Here is an 8552-nt window from a genome sequence, read left to right as displayed (position 1 = left end):
ACATTCCCTCCACAAGAGATGACCATTTGGCAGAACTGAAGGGGGAGGAGGAAAGAATGACTCTCCAATGTTCACTCGTGCTCTCCTGGACACTGTTAAGTACATATTTAAATTAATACTATATCCAAGGCAAATATCCAGGGCAAAGGCTGGTAAAACTTCTCCGCGTGTGGGGAGGGGGCAGAGAGCCCAGTTAGGAGGCTCTGAAAGGGTCCAGGTGAGGTGAGGGATGGGAGATGGGTCCCGAGGAACTGGTGATGCGGGTCGGAATCTCTATATAGTTTGCAAGCAGAGCGCAGGGGGGGAGCTGACGGCTGAGTATGGCCATGGGGTCGGGGATGACTCTGAGGTCTGGCCTGAGCACCTGGAAGGAAAGAGCCACCATTAGTTGAGATGGAGAAGCCTGGGGAGAAAACCTAGAGCTCAGGTTTGGGTGTCGAAGGCTGGAGAATCTTGAAGATCCTTGGGGAGAGGGCAAGAGAGCTTCTGGGTGGGACTCTGGAGTTCAGGGTCTGAGAGGTCCAGGCTAAAGATGCACATGGAATCACAAATGGTGTTGAAAGCTCATGAGACCCATGGAGCTTTCCAGGCTGTGGGTGCAGAGGAGAGAGGGGCACACCAGTCCCGGAGCTGTGGCCAAGGACCCAGTTCCAGACTTCCCCGGGACACACTGAGCCCACATCTGCTGCCTCACTTCCCACCGTGGGCGGGACTGGCTGGGACCTGCCGGAAAAGTCTCGGCAGCTCTGGCCCTGGGAGGGGCCTGCATGGTCCAACCCGTATCTCATGCTTCTTACCCCCCTCCTCTACCTACGCGCTCTCCCTAGAATCCCCCCCACTCCAGCCTGACAGAGAGAAAGCCACCCACCCCATCCTTTAGCCTGCAGGACGGGATCTGTGGGGCCCTGTTTCTGTCACCCTTTATCATCCAGAACTTAGGTCCTCATTCAGGGTCTGGTGGGAACTGTCACTGCCCGTCCCTCACAGATGTCTTTGAACTTGGATCTAGATGCGGTCAAGCCCTTGGGCACTACTTGGCATTCTCTCTCCCCCTCCACCACGCCTTGGTACGTCTTATAGCCCGGTCGGACCCAAGTTGTTCTCCAGGGTCCCAGCAAGCTAGCAGCATGAGTAGAATTGCCCCCATCTTACAGATGAGAAAAGTGAGGTCCAGAGAGGTGAAATTATTTGCCCAGATTAGCACAGGCAGGGCTGGAATGTAATTGCCTGGCTCTTAAGATACGTGTGCGTTACCTCTGCTTTCAGGTGAGAAACGTGCTCCCAGGAGTTCCTGCCACGTGCCGAGCATGGAAGGCCACCTAAGGGGGTGACGTTTGTCAGTGTCAGCCTGCGCTGCCCCGTCAGCCTTGCTACCCCAGAGGAGGTGAGGGGCTCCTGAAGTCCCTGTGGTAACTCTTCTTCTCTGAGCAGGACCACGCAGGGGAGCCTGGGAATTACTGATTGCGCAAATGTCTCTCTCTCTCTCTCGGCCAGACTTTATTCAGAGAATTTTTCCGTGTGTGGTTCGGGCTGGATTTGGGCTACAGACAGAGTTGTGGTCAGAGGTCAGGAAATAAAAGTTAGATGACAAAAAGAGCCCCCTGTATCTTACCACACCGGGACAGGGGACCCAGGGAGGAGGCAGAGCGCTGGGCTGTGAAGCCAGAGGCCACAAGGCAGGAGGGACAACATCTCCTGCCTCCTCTGAGGGGTGCTGTGGTGTAGACACAAACTGAGTCCAAACCCCAGGGCCTCTGCCACTTTGCTCAGTGGTCAGAGGAGAGCTTTTCTACCACTCGCAGCCTCAGTTTCCTAATCTGTCGGATGGGAACGATGATGCCCCCCTCAGAAAGCTTTATTTATTCAGTCACTGGTTTGTTATGGATGGTTGCATTATATCTGAGATAGCGGCTCGCAGTGCATCATGATATTTAAGGGGAGTAGGCCCCTCCCTTCTCTCTCGTAGGAAATCTTAGAGAAGCAAGGGCTCCTCTCTGACGAGAGAGTGCATTGCTTACGGGGAAGCTCCGGGGGGGGGGGGGTCACAGAGCATCTGCCGCCCCAGAATGCTGTGTGACCGGCTACAGGAGCCATAGAAGCCGCTCAGAAGCCGACCAGTCATTTTGCTCCATGTTGTGTTTTGTTCATTCACTTGTTCAACAAGCATTTATTATGTGCCTACTGCATGCACATGGGGGATTCGACCTTTCTTCCTAACTTTATCTGGCCATTCCCTGAGTTGACCTCCCCTCTCCACTCTCCTAAACATCTCACTTTCTCTATTCTCCCAAATGCCGCCCCCCCCCCCCCCCCCCCCCCCCCCCCCCCCGCCACTCTGGTCTCTGTGTGTTGAACTGAGTCAGCGAGCTCTGGTCTGGGAAGTGGGAGCCCTTGAGGACTTGGAAAAGTCACTATCCTTCTCTGAGACTCTGTTCCCTTGATTAAAATCCCAAGGGTTGGGTTACCAGAATGCCCAGCATTGCAGGCCCTGGCTCGGTATCCTGTGACCTCCCGGGGGCTGGAGGCAGGGACAGCTGGCCCCCAGCCAGGCCATCGCCCTGATGCCCACGGGAGACATGACTAGCCGATCAGGGCATTCTAACTGTCGAGGCCTGCGGGGCCCTTGGAATCTTTCCACGGGCACCCGCCAGCCATCACCAATCAAATCGGAATTGGCAGTTGAGATTAAACGGACTTTTCATTCCTAGCCCTGCCCTGGGTTGGGCGAAGAGACACACCAGAAAGGCTGCCAAAGATACGGTCAAGGTGATAGACCGGGGCACAGTAGCTGGGGGCAGTGGGGGGCAGTGGTCCCTGGGGATCACCCGACAGGGGCGCGGAGGCATGACTGCTGTCTTATTCTTGTTATATCAACCCCTCTTTATGGGTGAGCCGTGCCCAGGCGGGGCTTCCCTGGGCAGCATGGGCCCAGCCCAGAGGGGAAGTGCAGGGGGAAGGCATGGACTCTGAGCCAGGCATTGTACCGGTCCTGGTCACAGATGATCTCTCTCTCTCTTTTTTTTTAATCTTTATTTATTTATTTTTAATTTCTTTTTTTTTTGTAATATTTCTTCATTTTTGAGAGAGAGTATGGGTGTGGGAGGAACAAAGAGAGAGGGAGACACAGAATCAGAGGCAGGCTCCAGGCTCTGAACTGTCAGCACAGAGCCCAATGCGGGGCTCGAACCCACGAACCATGAGATCACGACCTGAGCTGAAGTCGGCCGCGGACCGAACTACCCAGTGTTTCTCTATTTTTGAGAGAGAGAGAGCACGAGCAGGGGAGGGGCAGAGAGATTGGGGCAGAGGATCTGAAGCGGGCTCTGTGCTGACAGCAGAGAGCCCAGTGTGGGATTCAAACTCACAGACTGTGAGATCATGACCTGGGCCAAAGTCGGATGCTTCACCGACTGAGCCACCCCGGTGCCCCCAGATGATCTCTCTTAGTCCTCATTGTCCGCTCGCCAGCAAGCTCCTATTAGCTCAACCTTAAAGATGGTCACACTGACACTTGTCTCTCTCACTGCCGTCGGGCCGTGGCCAGGGGCGCAGGGACTGGCCAGCGGGGCTGTGACCTCTTCGGGGCACCACAAGGTCTCCGGCTGCCCTGAGGGAACCGACACGCTGGTGCTCAGCCTCCGTCCTGAGGGGAGGTCGCCAAGGGCAGGATGCCCCCAGCCTGGCAGCCAAAGGGATTTATTTCAGCCCAATGCCTTTCGTTTCAGGAAAGTGGAAAGGCCTGTCTGTTCTGATTACAGCTGACAGCTTCCCTCGGGCCAGTCTTTGATGGAAATACTCCCATTATATAAGGGGGTTACATAAATCATCTTGTGATGTCTGTCACACGTCCCTGAGGTGCTGGCCCTGCTGCCAGGCATCTGAGGTGGCATTTGTGTTTTCCGGAGCTGAGGTGGTCAGCCCTTACTCGCCAGGGGCAGGGGTGGGGGGCGAGCCTGTCTCTCTGGGTTAGTGAAGCCCCTGGGAGGGAGCGGGGAATGGGGTGGGGGGGGCCTGCGTGTCAGTTAGTAGTTGAGAGCAGGGAGCAGCACCATACGATGGTCATGGCCAATCGACTGGACCCGGCGGCTGCCTGCCGGCATCCCAGTCCCTGCTCTGCCATTTACTGGCCATGTGACGACCTTGGGCAAGTTTCCATGCTGATTTGTGCCTCCGTTTCCTTCTCTGTTGCATAAATGGCTGACTACGCGTCACGAACCTTGATCAGGTGGTGAGTGCCGGCTCCGGCTGAGCTCCGAGCCCCGAGATATTGTGGCCAGATGTCGGGGTGCAGAGCCCCTGGACCTCGGGTGAATCATCTCCCCTGTCCTGGCCTCTCCTCTTCACGCGGAACCGAGCTTTCTACTGAGGCATGGAAACGTAAAGTTTCCTTTAAAACTTACTCTTGGCGATTTAAAATATTACGTGTTAAAAATTGTACTGGCAAACACACCCTCACAGGCTGACTCGCTAGGCTGGGGCCCCGTTAGCCTGGGCGGTCGGCTGGGTAACGCCTCCGGGGACTAGATAATAAAGCTTCTGGGGGGGTCATTTTCATCGATGACTATCGAGATAGACTTTTAAAAATTTACCACTTTAGCTGCGTATCTCTTTGCGTCACAATGTCTGAAGGTTCTGCAACCAGACCAGTATACGGCTGACACAGACCGTGACCCACCACCCCTGATTTTGAAGTTGTAGGTCGTCAAAACAGCCTCCTGGTCTGAATCTGCTGTTGGCAAAATAAGTGCAGAGTATTGCATTTGTGTGGGCAAAAGAAACCTGCGCTCCTAGCAGGTCCCTGTCACCGTTTCCGGTATCGGACTCCAGCAAGAGTCTGTTAAACGGATTTCTCGGTGTAAACGCAGTTTGGAAAGGCCACTGCCCCAGGGGACCTGCCAGGTCCCCGCTCTGCCTGGGTGGGTTCACGTCACTGTCACCTGCCCCCTCTCACGTCCGGTTACAATCTGCAGCTGTGTTGGCTAAATTCTAGAAGCGGGTTACGTCTGATGACATGCAGAGACTCTGGCTCTGGCTCCTGGTAGTAGAAACTAGGGACAGTTAGGCCTTGGTCCCCATGATGGGTGGACAGAAAATGGCGGTGTAGTCGTCAGAGTTGATCTCCCCTCCAGCAAGTTGCACGAGGGACAGAAGAGCAAGCCAAAGAAGCCCCCTCTGCCGTGCCCCCGGGTCCCTGCATGCTGCAGGTGCTGAATGCAGTTTCTCAAACCTAGGAGTCCCTGACACTGAGCCGTGCAAATAAGCTTGAGGAGGGGTTAGCGCCGCTGGAAGGTCAGGGACTTGCAGCCCTGATGGATGGTGGGGAAGGAACTCTCAAGTTCAAGTCAGCACTGCTCACATGCCTTCAACAGATACTTCAGTGCCCCTGTCTGGTGCAGGGCGATGCAGTTATGAAATGGTGCTTCCTTCCTGTTCTCAGGGGCTTCGGCACCCCCAGCCCCGAAGAAGCACAGAGGATTCATTGTCAAGTACAAACATAGCCATCACCAGGCTCCTTCATCAAGTCCTGCTCATGCCAAGGCCATTCTCGTCTATGGAAAAAGGGAGACGAACAAGCGGTTGTGCCCTGCTCTCTGAAGCTCACTCAGGTGGAGGTGGATGGGTGGGCGGGGCACATAATAAACAAACAAATAGAGGAAGCAGTTGTTTCCAGTCCACAGGATAACTTCTATTCAGCGGAATGGGCAAAACATTTGATTCATGAAACATTTAGTGAGAAACCACTCTGCGCCGTGCTCTGGTTAGAAGGCAGATTACCAGAGGCTTTCTGAGTTAAGCCAAGGAGGTTAGACTTCATTTTGAATCTATAAACATAGGGATGGGAGAGGGTGTCATTGTTAATCCTGGGAGTCCATGGAAGACTTCCTGGAGGAGGTGACGTCTGAGCTGGGCCTTGAAGCTTGACAAGAGGAAAGGGCTGGCTAAGCAGTCCTGAGCTGGTCAGTCCTGAGCAGCTTGTCTTTGGCAGGGTCACCAAACGTACACGTGGAACTGTCCCTCCCTGTCCGGATGCAGGGCCATATGAGTGAGCTCCTGTGCAAGGAAGTCTTTCTAGAACAAGGCATGGTCATTATTACAGACACCTTCCACCTGTCCATGTGACCTACCAGGAAACCACGGAGATTTCCCCAGAGGCCACAGGTCCCCGAGGCCCGGCCGGAGGCCTGGGTGTGGCTGGGTCTTGGGTCAGACCCCACATCCGGATCTCAGGCCACAGTCCTTCAAGCACAGCTGCCACCTCTCCCCTCGACGGACGGCCCAGTGCTGCGCCCTCTATACTCCTGAAGCAGATGTCAAGAGTCCCGTTCTGACAGAGGCACAGAAGAGATGAACCCAGGCCTGACACACAAAGTCTGGTTTTCGATGCTTTCAAACCGGCAGCACGCGATCAGAGCCTGGTGCTGGGTAGGAGCTCAGGGAATCCGTGAACGGTGGGATGGACACCGGCTTTGCACGGACACCCGCCTGGCTTCAAGTGCAGTTCTGCCAGTAACCGGCGGCGAGGCCTTGGGGAAGCGGCTCAGTCTCACATCCCCTGTGTGTAAACGGCGGCAGTAGCCATCGTGGGAGCCGTCGCAGGCCAGGCGGGGTCTGCTGCATGTGGCCGTGACTGCAGCTCTTGGCACGTATTAGGTGCCCACCAAGTCGTCAGTGTTCTCCCTCCTCTCCCTCCCCATCTTCCTCCCTCCTTCCTTCCCCTACCTGCCTGCCTTCCCCCTTTCTTCTGTCCTCCCTCCCTCCCTTCCTCCTTTCCTTCTTTCTTTCCTCCTTCCCTTCCTTCCTTCCTCCCTCCTCCTCTCCCTTCCTTCTTTCCTTCCCCTCCCTCTCTTTTTTCCTCCCTCCCTCCCTCCCTTCCTCACTTTCTTCCTTCCTCCCTCTCTCCCTTCCTTCTTTCCTTCCTCCCTTCCTTTCTCCTTCCCTCCCTTCCTACCTCCCTCTCTTTTTTCCTTCCTTCCTTCTTTCCTTCCTCCCTCCCTTCCTTCCTCCCGCCCTCTCCCCTCAGCAAGTGGGAAGAGCACACAGGAAGAACAGTCTATAGTAAGAGCACTAAGGAACGAGTTTAGATATGGACTCAGACCCCACAAAGCTCGTTGACCTTGGGGGTTTGCTATTGGCGGAGCAGTGAGGGGATGGCGTCACCGGCAAGCCAAGCCAGGTGGGCTACGGCACGCACGAGGAGACCCAGCGTGCAGGAGGCCCCGGCAAGAAGAAGCTGGGACAGTTTGAGGCCAGTGTCCCAGCAGAGGCTGACGCAGAAGGGGGCTGAGTGGGCCAGTACTGGGTTATGGAGGGATTTGAACACTAGCCCAGTTGTGTGTCCTGGCCCCCAGGCAGGGAGTAGCTGGGAGCCCAACCTGGTAAGCTCGGCGCAGCCTTGTGTAAAGGCTGGTTTGGAGCAAAAAGTTGTTTCCTGCCTGTGCTGGTCAGGCTGGGCCAGGCTCCGTGCAGAGACAGCCTGCAAATCTCAGCACTTACAGCAGCGGGGATTTAGCTGTCGCCCCACTGCAGAGGGGGCCACTCTCCAGGGCAGGGGGCAGCCGGGGGTCGGGATGCTCCAGTCAAGAGGCACCTCCGTGTCCCCCCTGCTCCCCAGCTCCCTCAGCAGGGGGCAGAGCATGGAGAATCCTGCACCTGATCCTCGACCTAAATTAAGTTACAGCTTGTGGGCGCAGTGCCGTCTCCTCCAAACCCCTCATTTGGCCTATAGGGACCCTCAGGCCAGAGAGGCAGGTGGCTGGAAGCCAGGCCGCTGTGTGCCGGTAGCAGCAATCTATTGGCCAGCAGGAGGGGGTGGGGCCATCCTCCTGGGTGAGTCCCCTGGGCCTGCCTGCTCCCATGCGGACGAGGGGACCTCAGAGAGGAGTCTTAGCCTTAGGGATGCTGGCACGGAGGTGTGCGGCCTGGGGTGTAGACCGCCAGTCCAGACAGTCGGCTGCCCGGAGGGCAGGAGGAGAAGCTGGAAGAGGAAGGGGGGCGAGGAGAGGAAGGAGACGGGAGCGGGGGAAAGGAAGCTGAGCAGAGAAAGACAGGAGGTGCAGGCCCGCCCAGGTCGGCTGGCATGGAGGCTGCGCCCTGCAGCCTCCCTCCGCCTGCGGCCTCTCCTTCCCTCCAGCCGGTCAGTGGGCAGGGCCAGCGGCCGGCTCTGGGCTCCCTTGCTCGCTCGGAACAGCCCGCTTGCGGCCCCGCCGGCGTTGGCACGGTGACAGTAGCCAAGTGTGCAAACTTGTGCCATTGTCCCCAGGCCAGGGGGAGCCATGGAGACTGGCTAATATGACACAGGAAAATGTTTGCTGATGGCAATTCTATGCGCTTTGTCCACCTCTTTCTCCATCATGACGACTCGATTTAAGTCCCTAACTGTTTGACTACAAATGCAAGGGGACCGTGCAACGCCAGCCTTTTGTCCGGCCGCGCTGAATGGGCAATTCAGGCTTTGTGCAGCTCAATTGAGGAAGCAAACATAAAGACAAGATTCCAGAGAGCTCCGGCTCCCTTCCCATGGATATCCAGGCACCTCGTTAGGGAGTCCTTCC

The 8552-nt window shown here is 56.3% G+C and overlaps 1 protein-coding gene and 1 long non-coding RNA gene across 2 annotated transcripts in view; one reads left to right on the top strand and one right to left on the bottom strand.

Moving 5' to 3' along the window:
- LOC115301554 overlaps positions 1-1452 on the bottom strand; it is an 8417-nt gene extending 6965 nt beyond the window's left edge. Inside the window, exon 1 of the long non-coding RNA XR_003913157.1 lies at positions 1255-1452. This is a non-coding gene — a long non-coding RNA (uncharacterized LOC115301554). The remainder of the gene's footprint in view (positions 1-1254) is intronic.
- Positions 1453-2680: 1228 nt separating this feature from the next.
- The window catches only part of FAM181A (family with sequence similarity 181 member A), an 8081-nt gene continuing 2209 nt past the window's right edge, over positions 2681-8552 (top strand). Inside the window, exon 1 of the mRNA XM_029951450.1 lies at positions 2681-2766. The gene's annotated coding sequence lies outside the window, so the exon portion shown is untranslated. The remainder of the gene's footprint in view (positions 2767-8552) is intronic.

This window comes from Suricata suricatta, chromosome 9 (assembly GCF_006229205.1).
Source record: "Suricata suricatta isolate VVHF042 chromosome 9, meerkat_22Aug2017_6uvM2_HiC, whole genome shotgun sequence".
Lineage (NCBI taxonomy): Eukaryota > Metazoa > Chordata > Mammalia > Carnivora > Herpestidae > Suricata > Suricata suricatta.
This window is presented reverse-complemented; position numbering and strand designations above follow the sequence as displayed.